The 20,818-nt window shown below is 40.0% G+C and overlaps 1 protein-coding gene and 1 pseudogene across 1 annotated transcript in view; one reads left to right on the forward strand and one right to left on the reverse strand.

Moving 5' to 3' along the window:
* Positions 1–20,818, forward strand: part of LOC147624431 (uncharacterized) — a 94,023-nt gene that overhangs the window by 70,900 nt on the left and 2,305 nt on the right. The gene's annotated exons all lie outside the window — the stretch shown is intronic.
* Positions 20,344–20,466, reverse strand: LOC147624432 (5S ribosomal RNA; annotated as a pseudogene).

The following is a 20,818-nucleotide window of genomic DNA, read 5'->3' on the forward strand; positions in this document are numbered from 1 at the left end:
CAGAAGATTTTGAATGATGCTGCTGCTATGGATGAGTCTATGGATGAATCTCTTGGTGGTTTTGATGAAGATGAGCATACAGGAACTGAGGTGGATGCTTTGGCAATGGTGCCTGTTGAAGAGGAGTTTGTTTTGCCTGTGGTGGTTGGTTTTGATGGTGAGGCTTTCTTATGCTGAAGGACAGGAAAATGTTATGGTACAACCGGGTTTTTTTGATGAGGCTTTCATCAATTTTTACCCTCAGCAGGAGTTGCTGCACTGGTTCTCTGATATTGGTGTTGATCGTATCAGTGATTTTGGAGTTGAGATGAGACGGGATGGTGTGTATGTCAGAAGCTTTGTTTCCAGAAGCTCTGGTATTGTGTTGTGGGATATGGGATGGAAAATTGTGCCTGTGGAAGATGACAGAATTTCTTTGATCACCTGGAATAGAGATGTGCTGGTTACACTGTATGATGCTCAGAGAATTGACGGAGGGAAACGTGGTCATATGCTTTCTGCTGATCATAAATGATTCAGCAGGCTAGGGGTTGGGCAAAGTATGTCAGGCTAAAATCTGAGAGGGTTTTTTGGTCAATGTACATATGGTGCGTGTGATGTGTGAATAAATTTTGCCCTGAATGCCCTGGCAAGTGTACAGGCCGAGTGGTTTGGTTGTAAGCTGGTTTATGCACGTGTAAGCTGGAGATCTGGGAGTTTTAGTGCAACTGTGTGGTGTGCGGATGGTTACTAAAAAGAGGGCACCGACGACTGGAATGATTATGTTTGAAAACAATGATGCTGATGAAGACTGCGGGCAGTTCTTGTCATGCTTGGAAAGTGTGGGCGCTGTATGTTCATCTGAATGCAAGGAGAAGAGGGGGCCCTTGTAGCATTCTATGGCTATTTTGAGGCTTTAATCAAAAATAAAAAAATATATATTCAAATGGCCAATTTAGAGAAGGCCACGTGGGAATTGTAGGGGCTGCCAGCTTGTTATCTCGAAGGTGGCCAGCACGTGAAGGGAAGCGGCCTCGAAGAAGTAGAAGACACGGGGAGAATCACCAAAAAAAGGAGAGGAAAAAAACCAGGTAGGAGTCGCCGGCGCTTGCTGCAGAGAGAGCTGGAGGCGACTAGAGAGGGTCCCTGGGGTGGCTCTACTCCAAAGGCTTGCTGGAGCTCGCTAAGACAAGAAGGGAGAGCCAGTGCATGTGAGCCAGCAGGCCGCCGTGTTGTGAAGCAACTGGGACGAGTAGCAACGAAGAGAGAGCATCCGTGTGTGTGAAGAGCCGACTAGTAGGGTAGCTGCTGGGTGCACCGGTATGGTCAGCACATGAAGGGGAGCCGCCTAGTTGATGGACAGCATGGCTGGAGGCGGCTGGGTGGGCACGTAAAAAGTGAAGGGTCAAGCTAAAGGGCTGGAGTACAGTCGAGTGAACAAGAAGAAGAGGCTGCAGGTCTCTTGGGTGATGGTTTAGTGTGGGCATCTGATTTAAGCAGCAAGGGAGGGCTGCTGTTAGGAAGGGATTGAGTGATGTGGCTTGGGCTAGATATCTGAGGATGCTGCGGTGAGCAGTGGTTCGTGGTGCTGAGGATTGTGCAAGGCTCTGGGGGTTGGTGAAGCTGCTGGTCACGACATACAGAGAGTGGGAGCTGCTGAGTCGAAGGTTAGCTGGTGTGGGCGCCTTCTAGAGAGAGTAGCTAGTCTTGTGTGGGCGGTGATTGCAGGCAGTGCGTGGATGCTGACCAGAGAGGGAGCCTTGGATTTTTGTGTGTGTTGGATGCAGTTGAGGTGCTGATGTGTGGGCTGGAGATAGTGGACTCGCCTACGACAATTGGCAGGTAGCAGCAGACAGAGAGTAGCCAGGCTACATAGGAAGTGAAGAAGGGTTGCTGGTGTGGGCGCCCTCTGGAGATTACAGGGACTGGGAAATAGAGGCTTGGTCGTCAGACGCAAGGGTGTGATTCCCTTGGCAGTAAATCCTGGCCAGAGTCCTGGTCTTTGGTGTATTTGTTGAGTTTGTACATGGTTGATGCTGTATATGTTTTTTGCTGAATGATCATCTGTCCTTCGTGGTTTTGAGCTGTCTTATGGTGTGGGTGGGTGGCGAATGTTGAGAGAGTGTTCCAGCCGGTGGCTGGTGGTGCCCCGTTCGTGGTAGTTTTTCCAAGTTTGGGAGGTGGAAGAGCTATAGAGGCAGGCTTTTCTTTCTTTTTTTCACCTCACACCGGCCATCTCCACATTTATGCTAAAAATGGAGTGCCATCTCTGCATCCAGAATCCGCTCAGACTGACGAACCATCATCACATTCGGAATTCCCGTAACACTTTCACGTGCAGGCATCACCATCAGCTCATTAAAAAAAAACCATAAAACCACCCACTATGTACATTTGCCAGGGCATTCAGGGCAAAGTTTATTCGCAAATCACGCATCCCATATGTACACAAGCACAGGGACTTCTGCTTGCCCTCGGAATATCATGTACACTGTGGCACTTAATCCCATGCATCTGGATTTGCATTTAATGGCCTCACATGCATGGTTTCACACCATAGACGTGCCATGGCACGACACCGGTGTGTGTCAATATCTGCATGGAAACACAGGGGTATTGAGGAGAGGCCTACAACATGCTCGTGAGGCAAGAGCACTACTTGATGAATTTGTGAACATGAACTATGAGCCTGCGCCACACAAAAGTAGAACAATGCTAGATGGCTCAAGGGAAACCAGGTTGTTGATTCCATCAATATTCAAGCAAGTTGACATTTTAAATGAAATCAACGCAACACTTGAGCAGTTGGACATGAGAAGAGGCTATCAAAGTCATGGTTTAGTAGAATTTGGAATAAAGAGTACCCACAAGTGTCCCTAACAAAGGCAAGTGAGTTCTCCAAGTGTACCTTGTGTAGTGGTCTCAAGGCAAAACTAGAAGCCAAACCTAGTCTAGAAGAAAGAGCAAGGCTCCTCAGTGAAAGAGATATTCACATGCAACAACAACAAAGTTGCAGGAGCTTATACTATGCATGGTGCATATTTTCGGAAACCCAACCACAAAAGTATGTATGCATCATCCATGACAAGATGGATCAAAAGAAAACAGCCATTCCCAGACTACGGGTCCTTCCCAAGGGTGTGGATTCGGGATAAAATTTACCAATTGCATTGATTGGTATGATCACTCATGGCCATGCAGAAGGTCATTATGGACACTTTATTTTGAATGGTTTATGGCCATCTGATCCCAATCTAACAATTGGCTCAATTGCAAGTTGTTTACATAACTTAGAGAGGATGGATAAGCATCCTCTTGGTGATCTAGTAACAAATGGGCTTCCAAGGAGCAATGTTTCACTTCTACATGCTTTAAATTCAAGGACAGCTTTAGACAACCACAATATGAGTGATGGTAAATATCCCATTGTTGAACCATGTATAAATGAGGAAGACACAATGAATTGGGTTTCCTCATTTCGCAAGTTGCCAGAAAACTTGTTGCTACAACTAGATAATTGTGTTGGAGAAAATAAAAATCGGTACTTATTTGCCTATTTGTCATTGCTTATTGCACGAGGTGCTTTCAAAACTGTACAGTAGGGATTTCTAATGGTTGGACATACACATGAGGATATAGATGCCATGTTTAGCAGGTTTTCAGAGAAATTAAGAGTGGGGCAAACCTTTACTTTACCACATTTGATGGATACTTTAAGAACCAGCTCAACTTCTTCTCCAGCTCCCTTTTTGCTTACAGAGGTCCCTGACTTCAGGGCATATTGTGATGGCTACATTTGTGATGGGCAAGAAGCACTTATAGGTCACTCCAAACCACTTCTATTCAGGTTCTTCATGGAAGGAGACACACCGGTAATGCAATTTAAGGCACATGTAGCTAGTCATTATTGGAGTGGAAGTATCTGTCTTTGGGAGACAGTCAGTGAAGGTAAACCAAGGATACCAAAAGGAGATCCACCTCTACTACCAATGGCAGAGCATATAAAGATGCATGCAGAAGTAATATCAGGATTGAAGGGTTACATAAAATTTTGGCAAAATCTAAGTAATGGTTCATTTGTGCCAAGATATTATAGGCCCGTGATAGATTATTGGAGTAATGTAATCGAAGAGCTTGAAAAACCAATATAATCAGAGGCAAGAAAGTACACAGATTCTTGGCCAAAATCTAAAGGGTCCCATCAATTAGATGATATGAATGTTAAACAATTGCAGGCGCAAAGATTCTTAGGTATTGAAGAACATAATGATCATTATTGTGGGCCTGCACAGGATAAACCAAGGGAGGCATTTAACCCTATGCTACATGTTCAGCAAGGATACTTTGTCATGCTGCACCCAGATGACACAAACATCTATCCAGTTTGGCTTGCTATGGCTGAATCGGATATTGATGATGAGCCTACATCACCAAATTACAAGAAACTCTTGATTCAATATTGGGGACCTTGTGCAAGGAAGAAAGGTTTGACAGATACTCAAGCTTATGTTGATTGTTGGAAGGGATATTGGCAAATTAATGAGGCAGAACAACAAGTATGGGAAAATGCTGATGCAATTCTTTGGTCGTGGAGACCAAGGAATCCACCACCATACAAAAGAATCAAGATAGCAGAAAAGGAAGTCCGTAAAGCAAAAGCATGCTTAGGCTTGGCTTGTGAGGATGAAGCTCATATTGATGGTTCCTTCAATGAGGATTAGCATTTGTAGATACAATATTGACAATGTGGATTTTTAGGTTATAACTCTAATATCCAAAAGAGATGTACTTTGGTACTATCTTCTTTATTTTTTATTTTCACTTATTGAATGAAATTTTTCTTTGTGCCTCCTACATTTTTTTGATATAATAATGTTTCTATCTTATTTGCTGAATTGTTTCATAAATTTTATGTAGTGTAAAACTCAATTGGTGCAGGTGCTTGCAAAGAAACAAATACCACTTTCTTATTAATGGTGTTTATCAACACCACCTTCCTACATGATTATCAAACTCCTTTCAAATATGTTTATACACAAATACTAATTATACCACTTTTTTGGTTCGAACAGTGATTATCTCAACACTACCTTCCTCGGTTCTATATTAAGAAACTCCACAATAGCTTTTCCCACATTAAGTGGGAAATTCCCATAATACATGAAACCTCTCAATTTCAAAATTCCCATAATACATGAAACCTCTCAATTTTAAAATTCCCATAATGCGGGATTTTTTCCATAATACCTAATACGGTCTTGAGTGATTTTCATTAGATTTAAATTCTATGCATAGAAAGATGCATATTGGTTATGTTTTTATTATAAAAGAGTGATTTTCATTACATTTAAATTCTATGCATAGAAAGATGCATATTGGTTGTTTTTTTATTATAAAAGAGTGATTTTCATTAGATTTTATTTCTATGCATAGAAAGATGCATATTGGTATTTTTTTAATTATAAAAGAGTGATTTTCATTAGATTTAAATTCTATGCATAGAAAGATGCATATTGGTTATTTTTTTATTATAAAAGAGTGATTTTCATTAAAATTTAAATTTTATCCATGGAAAGATGCATATTGGTTAATTTTTTATTATAAAAGAGTGATTTTCATTAGATTTAAATTCTATGCATAGAAAGATGCATATTGATTATTTTTTTATTACAAAAGAGTGATTTTCATTAGATTTAAAGTCTATGCATAAAAAGATGCATATTGGTTATTTTTTTTAATTATAAAAGAGTGATTTTCATTAGATTTAAATTATATGCATAGAAAGATGCATATTGGAAATATTTTTTTATTATAAAAGTGTTACTTTCATCAATATTGATTTTTATGCATAAAATGATTCATAAAAGATTTTTTTAATATAAGAGTGTTTCTTTCACCAATATTGATTTTTATGCATAAAATGATGCATAAAAGAATTTTTTAATTATAAAAGTGTTACTTTCCCCAATATTGATTTTTATGCATAAAATGATTTTTTTAATTATAAAAGTGTTTCTTTCATCAAAATTGATTTTTTTATATGAAAGGATTTTCTTTTATATAAAAGTGTTATTTTCATAGAAGTTGGATTTTATGCATAAATAGATGCATACAAAATTTTTATATCAAAATAAGAGTTCTCTTTAATCCTATGTTTAAATCCCATGAATATTGGTAAATGAATAAGTAAATACTCTGTGAGAGAAAATTCTACCGTTTCATTTTCTCTAGAATGGTAATGAGAAAATTCAAAAAAACTATTGAAGTGAGAATTTTAGATAAATGATTAATTTATTCCTCATAGAAATTCATGATTAGTTTTAAATTCAGTTAAGCAAAATACTCAATGATTGAAATTCAGTAAAGTAGTAATTGAAATATTACCCTTCAAGAAAGTTAGTTCAGGGAGAACCTTTCCAGACTCAAACCCTAAATCAGACTATGACCAAGACTTAATCTCCTTTTAGTTTTCAAGAAAAGACGATGTGACCAGCTCAGGAAAATTTTACTCAAATCACCCACCGAATCTGAAATCAAGTTGAGACCCTTGATTTTGATTTGAGGATCAAGGTTATAGAATTCAAGAAATTCTGTTGGCATTTTAGACCTATGATCTAGAAGTATTGGGATACGGATTTAACCCATTGTATTTAAAAGAAAATCAAAACTGAAAACTTGCATAGAAACTTTGTTTTCTTAAAGGATTGTCTTACGCCAGAATGCTAGAGGGAGCATTTGGTATATGTGTTTTTCCAAGGGAAGTTCGGTTGCAAACCAGCTGGCAAGGAGTGTTCAAAGGACGGCTCACGCGGGCAAAAACCTGCCCAGGTCATCTTGACCAGCCTGGGTATGCTGAAAAACGGTGTGCTTCCAGTACGATGGGCGAGGGCCGACAAAGCGGTCCCTGAGTGAAGTGCCACGACACCTAAGGAGGATCTTGGAGGGTTCTGACCAAGCGATGCACAGGCTCGCGGTGCTTAGGACACCCATGCGTATGTCATGGATAATATATATATGTATGATGATGCGAAAATTATTGTAATGTGTTACTGGATCTCGTTGCTGACCTGTTGGTCTCAACGGAGAGTCAAGAGTGATACTGTTTTGTGAGAAACAAGGATTGAATGGAAATTTTAAGTTATGACATCTGTGACCAATAATTGTTTGTCAATGGATTGTTTTAGATGTTAAAGTTTAAAGAGGAATGTGTGCGTATCTATATTCTAAAGCAAAAGTTAAGAAAAGCATTCAATTATGGGTGGGTGAGTACTTGTCTGGTTCTACCAATTCCAGGTTGGGCGGTGGCTAACCCATGGGCCGGATACTGGAATCAGTAGAGTTTTAATAATAAAATTGATTAATAGGAATACGTTTAGAACTCTAGTAGTTAAATAAAAGCCTGAAGACTTCTCTAATGAATAGATCAACGGTTGTGCCTGATTCAATTAGGAAAAAAGGGTTGATCCCTTCAAGTTAAGTGTGTAACTTCCCTTCTATCTGGTTTATTCAGATGAAGGTTAGTTCAGTATCTTGACCTCGTTAGAAAAATTCGTTAAGAAATTCAAAATGGTGGAATCGTCCCCGTTTTTCGGGCATGGAAAATTTTCCCAGTTTTTATTTTCAGAATGACCACCACCAACTTAGTCTCGTGCCCAGACATTTGAGGGCGAGGCCACGAGTGGGAAACCCTGCCCCGCACATGAGGGAGCTACTTCCGCTGCCAACTATCGAGAATCCGGTGTGCGAAGGGGGCAGTGGGATCCTACAGTTGGTATCAAAGTGCTGTTGTAAATTTACGTAACATCAACAGAAATTGCTTAAAATTTTAAAGTAAATCTGGGAAATAATGTTTTCACTTGTTAATATTATGTTGAATGAACTTCAAAAATTGAAAAACTCATAAAATGAATTGGAAATTTATAGATGGATACCCCGAATCTATCTGGCATTTGTGAACTCTCCTAGAGTTAGGATATGATAGCCTTTGCATTCGAGCACCTCATATCAACTCTGCTATGACCCGAGTAAGCAGAGTGAGACTCGCACATCATTTTGAGAGTCTTTACTTTCCTGATCCTATTGAGCGACGTCGGTATATGTGGTTCTTTGGAGGACGATGTATTAATGTCAGTACCAGTTAGCGTCAGAGGCTCAGGCAAAATATTTCCTTAGCCATGATTCTAATAAGGCTAGGGATTTGTTCAGCATGTTCAACTCTTTGATCATTCACCCAGGAACTTCAGAATTTCATGCCGAGTTTTTAGGCTTCTTAGCCGCTTTATCCCTAGAAGTAGGATTATAGCACCTCTTTTTGTAATGAATCATGTGTACCATGGTATGTCGCCTTCACAGTTTTGATTCTTTATGCATACGCTGTCGTGCTGTGGCACGTCCATGTAGGGAAAATCTTCTCTGTGATCAATTCACATGAATTCAGAGACAAGGACATGCAAGTAGTGATGTATAAACTGTACATGGGCTTGATATGCTAGTACTCTGTAAATAGGAGTTCAAATATAGTGTGATTTCAATTATAAAGTGATACACTGGCATGGTTGATTTCTTTTGGGGTATACAGGGCATTTAGAGATGGGCCTTGAATGTGTGGGCGTCCCCAAGCATGAGCGGGCATCGTGGATTGTGATAGAAGTATGTGGAGCATGGGAAATAAAAGATTATTGATATGGTTGATGTATCTTTGAGAAATGGTGTGAAATCAAGGCTTGAGGGTGGCCATCTTTAGGCCTTAGGGAAAATAAAGAATAATAATATAATAAAATGTGGCCATAAAAGGCCTAGCCACGTGGGAGCTCTACAGTGCTGGCCAGCACGTGAAGGAAGGTGGCAGAAATGAAGAAGTCGGGAGTTCACCTTGTGGGAGAAGACAGAGGGGGCTCTCGGACGCGGAAGGTGGGCAGCGGCGGCAGATAAACACAGAGGGGGCCGGTTCGTGGAAAGAGGGCTGCAAGCTGAGGCTGTAGGGACAGGGCGCTGCAGCTGCTGCAGAAGAAAAGAGGTGTAGCCTTGTGTGTGGGAAAGGGGACTTCGGGAACACTGTCAAGCTGGCGCAGCTGCATGATAGAGCCTTGGGAAGAGCTGCTGGGGGCTCTGATTGATTGGCGTAGGAGAGGGCCTGGTCATTTTCTGCAGGGAAGATAGCGTGGAGTGGCCGTCGTGTAGAGGAGGGGAGGCTTCTCCAGCAGAGCAGTGGACACACAGGAAAGAAGTGTGGGCTGGCATGTGGGAGCCGTCGCAGGTAGACGTGTAAAGAGAAGCGAGAAGGCTCTCTGGCGCAGCAGCTGGAAAGAGGGGAAGAAGCTCTTGGCGTGTGCCGCCACCCACAGGCGTAGGCAACGTGTGGGTGATGAGCAGCTGGCGAGCTGGCGCAAAGTATGGTGGTCTTGTACGTGTAGAGGGGGGAAGAAGCTTCACCAGGGGGCAGCAGCCACAACAAAGGATGGCCAGGTAGGAAAGTCGGCAGCAACTGTGAACAAGGACAGGGTTTTTGGGGGCTGTTCCAAGCTGTGATTCGCATACTCGCAACTGACTGTGGACAGATTGAAGGCGACTGCACCTACTGGAGATTGCTGCGCTGATTTCTTGCTGAATTTTGCACCTCCCAAACTGAATTTCACACTTTTTTGGGCTGTTATTCGCATTCAGATTTGCAGCTACTCTCACAGCCAGAAGTCTCGCACTTTCCTTGGCGAGCTACTCTCACAGCCAGAAGTCTCGCACTTTCCCGGCTAGACCGTCCACGTCACGACAACGTGATTGAGGAAGTTATTTTGGGAGCCGTGATGCTCTATGTTTATATCGAAAACTTTTGATAATAAACGATATTTTGCGAAAAAATTCTAAATTATTTTCATGATTGTGAATATGGTTGATAAAATTATTAGAGTAAATCTTGTTTCATGAAGTATGATGAAATAATTATCTATTTAAAGAATAAATCGTAAAAATTAAATAATCATAAATCTGTTGTCAAAGTTAAGGTGACAAAAATCTTGTTTTGTCAGAATCATGAGGCGCGCGGCTCGTGCAAGGCAACCGGATCCTCTAATCGATGGACGAAGAGTTAGATCCGGATGTTTGAAAAGCCCTGCACAGATCCCAACCTGGTCCCTTCCAAGGGTGAAGGAGAGCAGTTAGGTGAAGTAGTGGAGAAGTGGATTGAGGCTATGGAAGAATACTTTGATATAACTGGCTACAATGAGAGAAGCAAGATGGATCTCACCACGTTAAATGTAAGATTCCTCCCTTTGTCTTTTGAGGTGTGTAGGTGTAAGAACCTCCCCTTCTAATCTTATAATTATTCCCCTCTCTGAAATAAAAGAAAGATCCTGTTTTACCCTGTTTTGGCCTAGAGAGAGAAAATATTCTAGAGAGAGCTTATTCAATTTTTAGATATTTTTAGATGGAAAAATGTCTCTTCTTATTAAAATAAATTTCCCCGAAATAGAAGTTCAAAAACATTTTCAGAAGGTGCATTAATCAATTATAATCTGTTCATAAGGCCTTATCCTCCTAAGGGTCCAGATTTTTGAAAATTTTTAAATTAAGGTTATGAGGGGCCAATCAGATTCATCCAAATGTAGGGAGGAGATAAATTGAAGAAATAAAGAAGATCCCCCCAAAAATGAATAAATACTCACATAAGATGAAGAGTTGACTAAGGACAAGGATATTAGTTAAAAAAGAAGAATTATTTAGAGAAATGATGCATTTTTGACATCTCAGTGTGGGGGAATTCTCCTCAGGAAGGAGGCACCTATTTTTCATGTGTGGGTGAGTTTTAAACTCACAAATAATGAGATATTTTCATCTCTCCTCTCTCCTACTTCAACTAGATACAAAAAGTAAGCTAAACTGACCTAAAAATGGTCAAAATTGACCAAATTGATCTGGAAAATTCTAGAGTTAGTTTGCTTGGTTAGAGGCTCACTTTTTCCGATAAATGAAGCCTCCCCCTTTGTAAATGGTTAATAGTGTTTTATGCACTGTTACTCTACTCCTTCCTTGAGCCAAAAACTGTGAATTTATTAATAATTCATTAGTTTTTAACCATTCCCTCTTCTAAAGAATTGGTGGCCACTCTTGTTGCAAACAAGAGTAGATCCCTCAAACCATCAAGCCAAAGGAAAGCTCCCAGAAATTCATGTAAGTTAGAAATCTTACTTTTTCTTATTCCTTTTAATGGTTTTTTTATTTTTGTTTTGTTTTAAAATGTAAAATGATGCTATGCCCTGCTCGAAAGCCTTTCCCCCTCTCTTCTTCTTAAATTTAGCCTTTTTTAATCCTAGATCAGTAATCTAATTGTTCGAATTAACCTTTTCATATTATTTCTCATTTATAAGTGAAATTTGATTAGTTTAGAATGCTTTAAACCATTTGGGGATAATTTTTAAGTAACTTAAGGGTAAAAAAATTTCAAAAATGGTCAGCCATACAAAGGAAGTTATGGCAAAATTTTCTTTAATTTTGTGAAATAAGTTTTATCTTTTATTATTCAAAAAGAGTAATCCCCACCGCTTGTGTATTCTAAAAGTGTTTTTTTATTCTATGCATAGAAAAATGCATATTAGAAATATTTTTATTATAGAAGTGTTATTTTCATTAGAATTCATTTCTATGCATAGAAAGATGCATATTGGGAATATTTTGATTATAAAAGTGTTGCTTTCATCAAAATTGATTTTTATGCATAAATAGATGCATAAAAGATTTTTTTATTATAAAAGTGTTACTTTCATTAAAATTGAATTTATGCATAAATACATGCATAAAAGAATTTTTTAATTATGAAAGCGTTACTTTCATCAAATTTTGATTTTATGCATAGAAAGATGCATAAAGAAATTTATTTTTATTTCAAAAGAGTTATTCTCATCAATTTTGATTTTATGCATAGAAAGATGCATAAAAAATTTATTTTTATTTCAAAAGAGTTATTCTCATCAATTTTGATTTTATAAATAATAGAAAGATGCATAAGGAATTTTTTTTTTATTTCAAAAGAGTTATTCTCATCAAAGTTGAATTTATGCATAGAAAGATGCATAAAAAGGTTTATTTTTATCTCGAAAGTGTTATTCTCCTTAAAATTGAATTTGTGCATAAAAACAGATGCATAAACGGATTTTTATAAAAGTGTTATTTTCCACTGAAGTTGTTCTAAAGAATCTTAATATCAATAATGAGAATAAGAGGTAGATAGATGTGATGATATGTGATATGAAGCAGATAGATGAGAATGAATAGAGAATGGATGTGATGAGAATAGAAGTAATGAGAATAAGAGGTAGATAGATGTGATGATATGTGATATGAATCAGATAGATGAGGAGAATGAATAGAGAATGGATGTGATGTGAGAATAGAAGTAATGAGAATGAGAGGTAGATAGATGTGATGATATGTGATATGAATCAAATAGATGAGAATGAATAGAGAATGGATGTGATGGGAATAGAAGTGATGAGAATGAGAGGTAAATAGGTGTGATGAGATGGGAGGTGAATCAGATAAATATGAATGAATGATAAGGGATGTGAATTGAGATGTGAATGAATGATAAGGGATGTGAATGAATGATATAGGATGTGAATGAATGTGATAGCATATGAATCAGGATGTGAATGAATGATTAGGGATGTGAATGGATGTGATGTGATGTGAATCGGAATGTGAATGAACGATAAGGGACGTGAATGAATGTGTTAGCATGTGAATCAGGATGTGAATGAATGAGATGTGATGTGAAATGAATGTGAATAGATGCGATGTAAACTAGATAGATGTTAATGTATGTGAAGTGATGAGATATATGGGTAGATGCAAGTGGATGAGATCTGATGAGGATAAATGAGAAAATAAGTGATGAGATAGAAAAAGATGTGATTCGAAGAGAATGGGAATACTTATGAAATGAATGTGGATTGATGTGTGGATAATGTGGAGTGATGTAGATGGACGTATGGATGATGTGGATGGATGTATGGATGATGTGGATTGATGTGTGGATAATGTGGATTGATGTAGATGGATGTATGGATGATGTGGATTAATGTGGATTGATGTGTGGATATTGTGGATTGATGTAGATGGATGATGTGGATTGATGTGCGGATAATGTGGATTGATGTAGATGGATGTATGGATGATGTGGATTGATGTGGATGATGTGGATTGATGTGTGGATAATGTGGATTAGTGTAGATGGATGTATGAATGATGTGGATTGATGTGTGGATAATGTGGATTGATATAGAGGGATGTATGGATGATGTGGATTGATGTGGATGCTGTGGATTGATGTAGATGGATGTGGATGCTGTGGATAATGTGGATTGATCTAGATGGATGTATGGATGATGTGGATTGATGTGTGGATAATGTGGATTGATGTAGATGGGTATGGATGATGTGGATTAATGTGGATTGATGTAGATGGATTTAAATGGTGAGCTTTCGGTACAGTGGATGAGGGACCAAGGAAGCGGCCTATGAGTGAAGCGCTAGGTGACCTGTGAAGGATCTTAGAGGGTGCTGACCATATAGTGCTTGGGCTCTGGTTACCGAAGATACCCATAAGTACGTCTAGGAAGATATTGGAACAATAAGTAAGAGTTGTTTTCTGAATTCGGGCATGGATCTGGTTGATTGAACTTGCTGGTCCTCAATGGATGAGTCCATGGCTCTTTTATATGGATCTATTGGTTGATCTTGTTGATCATTGATGGAGATTCCATCTGGATATTTTTATGTGATTATATTGCCGAGTACTATGAGCTAGGAACTATTGAAAAGGCCCCTAAGTGAACAGGTGGTGAGCGTTCTGGTTGCCAATGATGCCCTATGTACATTGATGAAGGAATGAATTGGAAATTAGGATTCAACTAGATAATTAGAGGACTATGATCAGTAACACTATGGTTTCATTAAATGATTGTTTTAAAGATTGTTGAATCTGTGAAAAAGGCAAGTTCATATTGGGTGTGTAAGTGGTGTGACTAGTTTTATGTTTGCATGAATATTTGGCTAGGGGGCCTAGGAACTCTTTTCCCTGGTACCTGGGAAAAACCTAACCGAATTCCTAATTGGATGCCATCACTAACAGTAGTTGGGATAACCCATGGGACTGTATGGGGTTAGGCTACACTGATGGATCTGTAAAATGAGACTCAATTTTTGTATAGTACGATAGATGAGGTAAATCCTGGATAAAAATTGTTCTATGGAAAAGAATCAATGGCTGTGCATCTCAGTGAGGAAAAAATTATTGGTCTCTATGATCCAAGTACAATATTTTCCCTGATCTGACTATGGGACTTACGGGTTCGGTCAGAGCAGTTCAGTTAGTTCAGGCTTTTAACTACGTTAGAGAAAAGTTATCATGGAGGAATGGCCCGTGCTTTTCGGGCAAGAGAAGTTTTTCTAAGTTCCGTTTTGGAAGAACCGATGGATTAGTCTCTTGTCTGGATATTCGTGGGCGAGGCCTCGAGTGTGGGACCCTGCCCTGAGCAAGAAGTGATACTTCCGCTGCTAGCACCCCCAAATTCATTGCGCAGTGGAGTCAGGGATCTTACATCTTCTACTCGGTATCAGAGCAAATTGGCTGTATAGTAGACCAACCGAGAAGCCAAAAATGTCAAAAATTTATGAAGAAGTAGTAAAAGGTTATAATTGTGTGATAAAACTCATACAAATTGATATTCAAACTGAAATTCGTAAATTGGTAATTGGGTCTTCAGATGGAAGTACCACAATTGTATGGAATCCCTGACTTGCTTGAGGCCTAGACATGATGGTATTTACCTTATAATTCCAAGGACCGTGACTACTTGTATACACTGAGGATATAACTGCAACTCTTTACTGGCAGGATATACGAGTAAATCTAAGACTTGAAATTATAAGCATTAATACTATCTAGATGATGAATTTGAATGTGGTTGATATGATTTTAAATTCTGATTGAGAACTAATGAGTTGATTTGGATTCTGATTGAAAAATGAAGATTCCTGAATTTTGGTTGAAATGTAATAAACTAAGCAAAACCACAATGAGGATGAATGGGACGAGTCCCTATGATAATGTTCGTAGAGCTAGAATGACGTTAATGACTTCAGCAAATCACTATGAGATTAGTGGATTGTGCTGGGGCAGATTGCTGCTGTTAACACTTGGCCCAGTGGATCAAGTAAAGGGATGTCAAATTAAAAATCTATGTAATTGAAAATTTCCATGACTGATTGTTCAGAGAGAAATTTCAGTCTAATGGACCATTATTATGATAAGGATTGAATGTTACGTTCTGAGTGAATTATTATCTGATGATGAGTTTTATATAAGGGATCTTTATCCTAGGATTCTATTGGGTTCACCAGACTATAAAGAACTCCAAAATATTTGGATCTTAAGGAAAAGAGTTCTCCTCTAATTTTGCGAGATGAGGACATCTCGCGTTTTTTAAGTGGGGTAGGATGTGAGATTCTTCCCTCCGGCTTTTGAGGTGTGCGGGTGTAAGAACCTCCCTTTTGATCTTATAATTATTCCCCTCTTTGAAATAAAAGAAAGATCCTGTTTTACCATGTTTTGGCTTGGAGAGAGAAAATGTTCTAGAGAGAGGTTATTCAATTTTTAGATATTTTTGGATGGAAAAATATCTCTTCTTATTAAAATAAATTTTCCCTAAACAGAAGTTCAAAAAGATTTTCAGAAGGTGCATTAGAAATCAATTATAATCTGTTCATAAGACCTTATCCTAAGAGTCCAGATTTTTGAAAATTTTTAAATTAAGGTTCTGAGGGGCCAATGAGATTCATCCAAATTTAGGGAGGAGATAAATTGAAGAAATAAAGAAAATCCCCCCAAAAATGAGTAAATACTCACATAAGATAAAGAGTTGACTTAGGACAAGGATATTAGTTAAAAAAGAAGAGTTATTTAAAGAAATGATGAATTTTTGACACCTCAGTGTGGGGGAACTCCCCTCATGAAGGAGGCACCTATTTCACATTCTCCTCTCTCCTACTTTAACTAGATCCAAAAAGTAAGCTAAACTGACCTAAAAATGGTCAAAAATTGACCAAACTGATCTGAAAAATTATAGAGAAGTTTGCTTGGTTAGAGGCTCACTTTTTCCTATAAATGAAGCCTCCCCCTTTGTAAATGGTTAAAAGTGTTTTATGCCCTGTTACTCTACTCCTTCCAGAGCCAAAAATTGTGAATTTATTAATAATTCATTAGTTTTTGACCATTCCCTCTTCTAAAGAATTGGTGGCCACTCTTGTTGCAAACAAGAGTAGATCCCTCAAACCATCAAGCCAAAGGAAAGCTCCCAGAAAATCATGTAAGTTAGAAATCTTACTTTTTCTTATTTCTTTTAATGGTTTTCTGATTTTTGTTTTGTTTTAAAATGTAAAATGATGCTATGCCTTGATGGAAAGGCTTTCCCCCTCTCTTCTTCTTAAATTCAGCCTTTCTTTATCCTAGATAAGTAATCTAATTGTTGGAATTAAACTTTTCATATTATTTCTCCTTTAAAAGTGGAATTTGATTAGTTTAGAAATATTTTTATTATAAAAGTGTTATTTTCATTAGAATTAATTTCTATGCATAGAAAGATGCATATTGGGAATATTTTGATCATAAAAGTGTTGCTTTCATCAAAATTGATTTTTATGCGTAAATAGATGCATATGCATAAAAGATTTTTTTATTATAAAAGTGTTACTTTCATTAAAATTAAATTTATGCATAAATACATGCATAAAAGAATTTTCTTTATTATAAAAGCGTTACTTTCATCAAATTTTGATTTTATGCATAGAAAGATGCATAAAGAAATTTATTTTTATTTCAAAAGAGTCATTCTCATCAATATTGATTTTATGCATAGAAAGATGCATAAAGAATTTTTTATAAATTTCAAAAGAGTTATTCTCATCAATTTTGATTTTATGCATAGAAAGATGCATAAAGAATTTTTTTTTAATTTCAAAAGAGTTATTCTCATCAAAGTTGAATTTATACATAGAAAGATGCATAAAAGGTTTATTTTTATTTCGAAAGTGTTATTCTCCTTAAAATTGAATTTATGCATAAATAGATGCATAAACGGATTTTTAAAAAAGGATCCATTCTCTATTCATTCTCATCTATCTGATTCATATCACATATCATCACATCTGTCTACCTCTCATTCTCATTACTTCTATTCTCATCACATCTATTCTCTATTCATTCTCATCTATCTGATTCATATCACATATTAGCACATCTATCTACCTCTCATTCTCATTACTTCTATTCTCGTCACATCCATTCTCTATTCATTCTCATCTATCTGATTCATATCACATATCATCACATCTATCTACCTCTCATTCTCATTAAATACCATATTAGTGAATTTGGAAATTTCCCAATTTCCATTTTTGAATACTTAAAAAAGGGGACATGGATAACATGTTTTTAAGTTTCTCAAAACCCTATCATATGACCTATCGTTGGAAAGCGCTTGAAAAATGGAATCTAAAGAGCTATAAAGCGCTCATTTTGGATTAGTGGTGTTCAAGTTATGGCTAATCCAAACTTTTGACCACGTGTCCCAAACTTGTGGGAAATTCCCATATTCCCCAATATGGTGTTATTATTAATATAAAGATTCTTTACACATCTATTTATGCATAAGAACAACTTCAGTGGGAAATAACACAATCAGATAAATGTGAATGAATGATAAGGGATGTGAATGAATGTGATAGCATGTGAATCGGGATGTGAATGAATGTGATAGCATGTGAATTGGGATGTGAATGAATGATAAGGGATGTGAATGAATGATATAGGATGTGAATGAATGTGATAGCATATGAATCAAGAAATGATAAGGGATGTGAATGGATATGATGTGATGTGAATGAACGATAAGGGAGGTGAATAAATGTGTTAGCATGTGAATCGGGATGTGAATGAATGAGATGTGATGTGAAATGAATGTGAATAGATGCGATGTAAACTGGATAGATGTTAATGTATGTGAATTGATGAGATATATGGGTAGATGCAAGTGGATGAGATCTGATGAGGATAAATGAGGAAATAAGTGATGAGATAGAAAAGATGTGATTAGAAGAGAATAGGAATACTTATGAAATGAATTTGGATTAATGTGTGGATAATGTGGATTGATGTAGATGGATGTATGGATGATGTGGATTAATGTGAATGGATGTATGGGTGATGTGGATTGATGTGTGGATAATGTGGATTGATGTAGATGGATGTATGGATGATGTGGATTAATGTGGATTGATGTGTGGATAATGTGGATTGATGTAGATGGATGGATGGATGATGTGGATTGATGTGTGGATAATGTGGATTGATGTAGATGGATGTATGGATGATGTGGATTGATGTGGATAATGTGGATTGATGTGTGGATAATGTGGATTGATGTGTGGATAATGTGGATTCGTGTAGATGGATGTATGAATGATGTGGATTGATGTGTGGATAATGTGGATTGATGTAGATGGATGTATGGATGATGTGGATTGATGTGTGGATATAATGTGGATTGATGTAGATGTCTCGGGGCCGTGAAACGATACGACACAGGTGGATGATGTGGATGATGTGGATTGATGTAGATGGATGTATGGATGATGTGGATTGATGTGTGGATAATGTGGATTGATGTAGATGGATGTATGGATGATGTGGATTGATGTGTGGATATAATGTGGATTGATGTAGATGTCTCGGGGCCGTGAAACGATACGACACAGGTTCAGGGGATGGGGGGCGTTACGAGACGGCATGACACGGCTCCAGGGGTGGGGGGCTTCATGGGGTAGCACAAGTCTCTGGTTGGGAGGCGTAACGGCACCACGACGTGTGTTTGGGACAGCGAGGGGGCATCATGGCTTGGGGGCATGACACAGCACGACGACACGGGTCCGGGTAGGGGGCATCATGGGTAAGGAATGGATTCGGGGCGGGGGGGGGCGTCATGGCTCGAGGATGTTTAACGGCACGAAATCGGGTCGGGGCGGGGGGCGTTACGGCAGCAGGGGTCCGGGGATGATCATGGCTCAGGACTGTAACGGCATGGCACAAGCGGGCTTGCGGCGCGGCGCGGCTAGGGGTCACGTGCGGCTCGCAGGCATGGTGACAGCACGGCATGGGGTGATGGGGCTTCATAGCTCTGGGGCGTGGTGACGGCATGGCACAGGTCTGAAGCGGGCGGCGTGGTGACGGGGCATCATGGGTGCAGGGCCGGGGGGCTATGCACCGTCGGGGGGGTGTGACGGAACGGCATGGGTGCTGGGTGGGGGGTGTCCCATTGCTTGACGACGGCACAACATGGGGCGGTTGGGGGGCGTGATGGGGCGGGGCGGCACAGGTCTAGGGCTGGTCATGGCTCAAGGGTGTGACGGCACCGCACAAGCGGGCTCATAGGGCAGTGGCATGTGGCACAGCTCACGGGCGTGATGGTTCAGCACAATGGCATGGGTCCATGGGTGGCGGGGCTAGGGGGCGTCACGGCTTGGAGGTGTGATGTGGCGGCATGAGGGAACGACGATGATGGGTTCGAGCGGGGGCATCATGGTAGGGCACGAGCTAGGGGCGAGGGGCATCACGATGGCATGATGCGAGTTCGAGGCGAGGGGGCGTCACGGCGGCGGTAGGACACGAGTCCGGGGCCGTGGGGCGTGTCATGGCTCGAGGGAGTCATGGCACAGGTCCGAGGCCGAGGGGGGGATCACGGCACGGGTTTGAGGCGGGGGGCGTCACGGCATGGGTTTGGTGTGGGGGGCATCATGGTGCGGGTCCGAGGGTTTGGTGTGGGGGGGCATCATGGTGCGGGTCCGAGGGCATCTCACGGCATGGGTCTTGGGTGGGGGTGGTCTCATGGCATGGGTCTTGGGTGGGGGCCGTCTCACGGCTTGGGGGCGTGATGGCATGGCACGAGTTTGGGGTCGGGGGTGTCTCACAGCTCGAGGGCATGACGGCACAGCATGGGGGTCTGGGACGACTGAAGGGGCATGACGGCACGGCACGAGGGTCCGAGGCTTGGGGGCATGCCGGTACGGCATGGGGGTCCGAGGCAAGGGGGTGTGACGGCTCGGGGGCGTGTGGGTACAAGCGGCCTCACGACACAGGTCTAGGCCGAGGGGCATCATGGCAGGACGCGAGCAGACTCGCAGGGACGTCTCGATGCGATGGCTAGGGCGTGGGGAGGGAGGGACTTTGTGGCCTTGTTCGGCGTGTAATGACAGCACGACTCGAGGAGGGGTTATTTGTTTGACGGTATGGCCCGGGGTGGTTCTTCGGCAGCCCAAAAAAGCGAACAGCACCAGGACTTCCCGGGAGGTCACCCATCCCAGTACTGTTCTGGCCTAGGTGAGCTTAACTGCGGAGTTCTGAATGATGGGATCCGGTGTATTAGCATTGGTATGACAGCACCACATCAAGGAAGCGAACCCGAGACACTACAACACAAACAGAGGAGGAGGTTTCCCATATTGTAAACATTCCATGTTTCCAAGGAACACCATATTAGGGAATATGGAAATTTCCCAGTAGTTTGGGACACGTGGTCAAATCTTTGGATTAATCATAACTTGAACACCGTTACTCCAAATTGAGTGCTCTATAGCTCACTAGATTTTATTTTCCAAGCGCTTTCCAACAATAGGTCACATGATATGGTTTTCAGAAACTTATAGGCATGTTATCCAGGTCCCACCTTTTTGGTATTCAAAAAATGGGAGTTGGGAAATTCCCAAACTCATGAATATAGTGTTAAGGCATCGAACA

The sequence above is a fragment of the Cibotium barometz genome, chromosome 25 (assembly GCF_041138505.1).
Source record: "Cibotium barometz isolate CiBa-2024 chromosome 25, ASM4113850v1, whole genome shotgun sequence".
Taxonomy (NCBI): domain Eukaryota; kingdom Viridiplantae; phylum Streptophyta; class Polypodiopsida; order Cyatheales; family Cibotiaceae; genus Cibotium; species Cibotium barometz.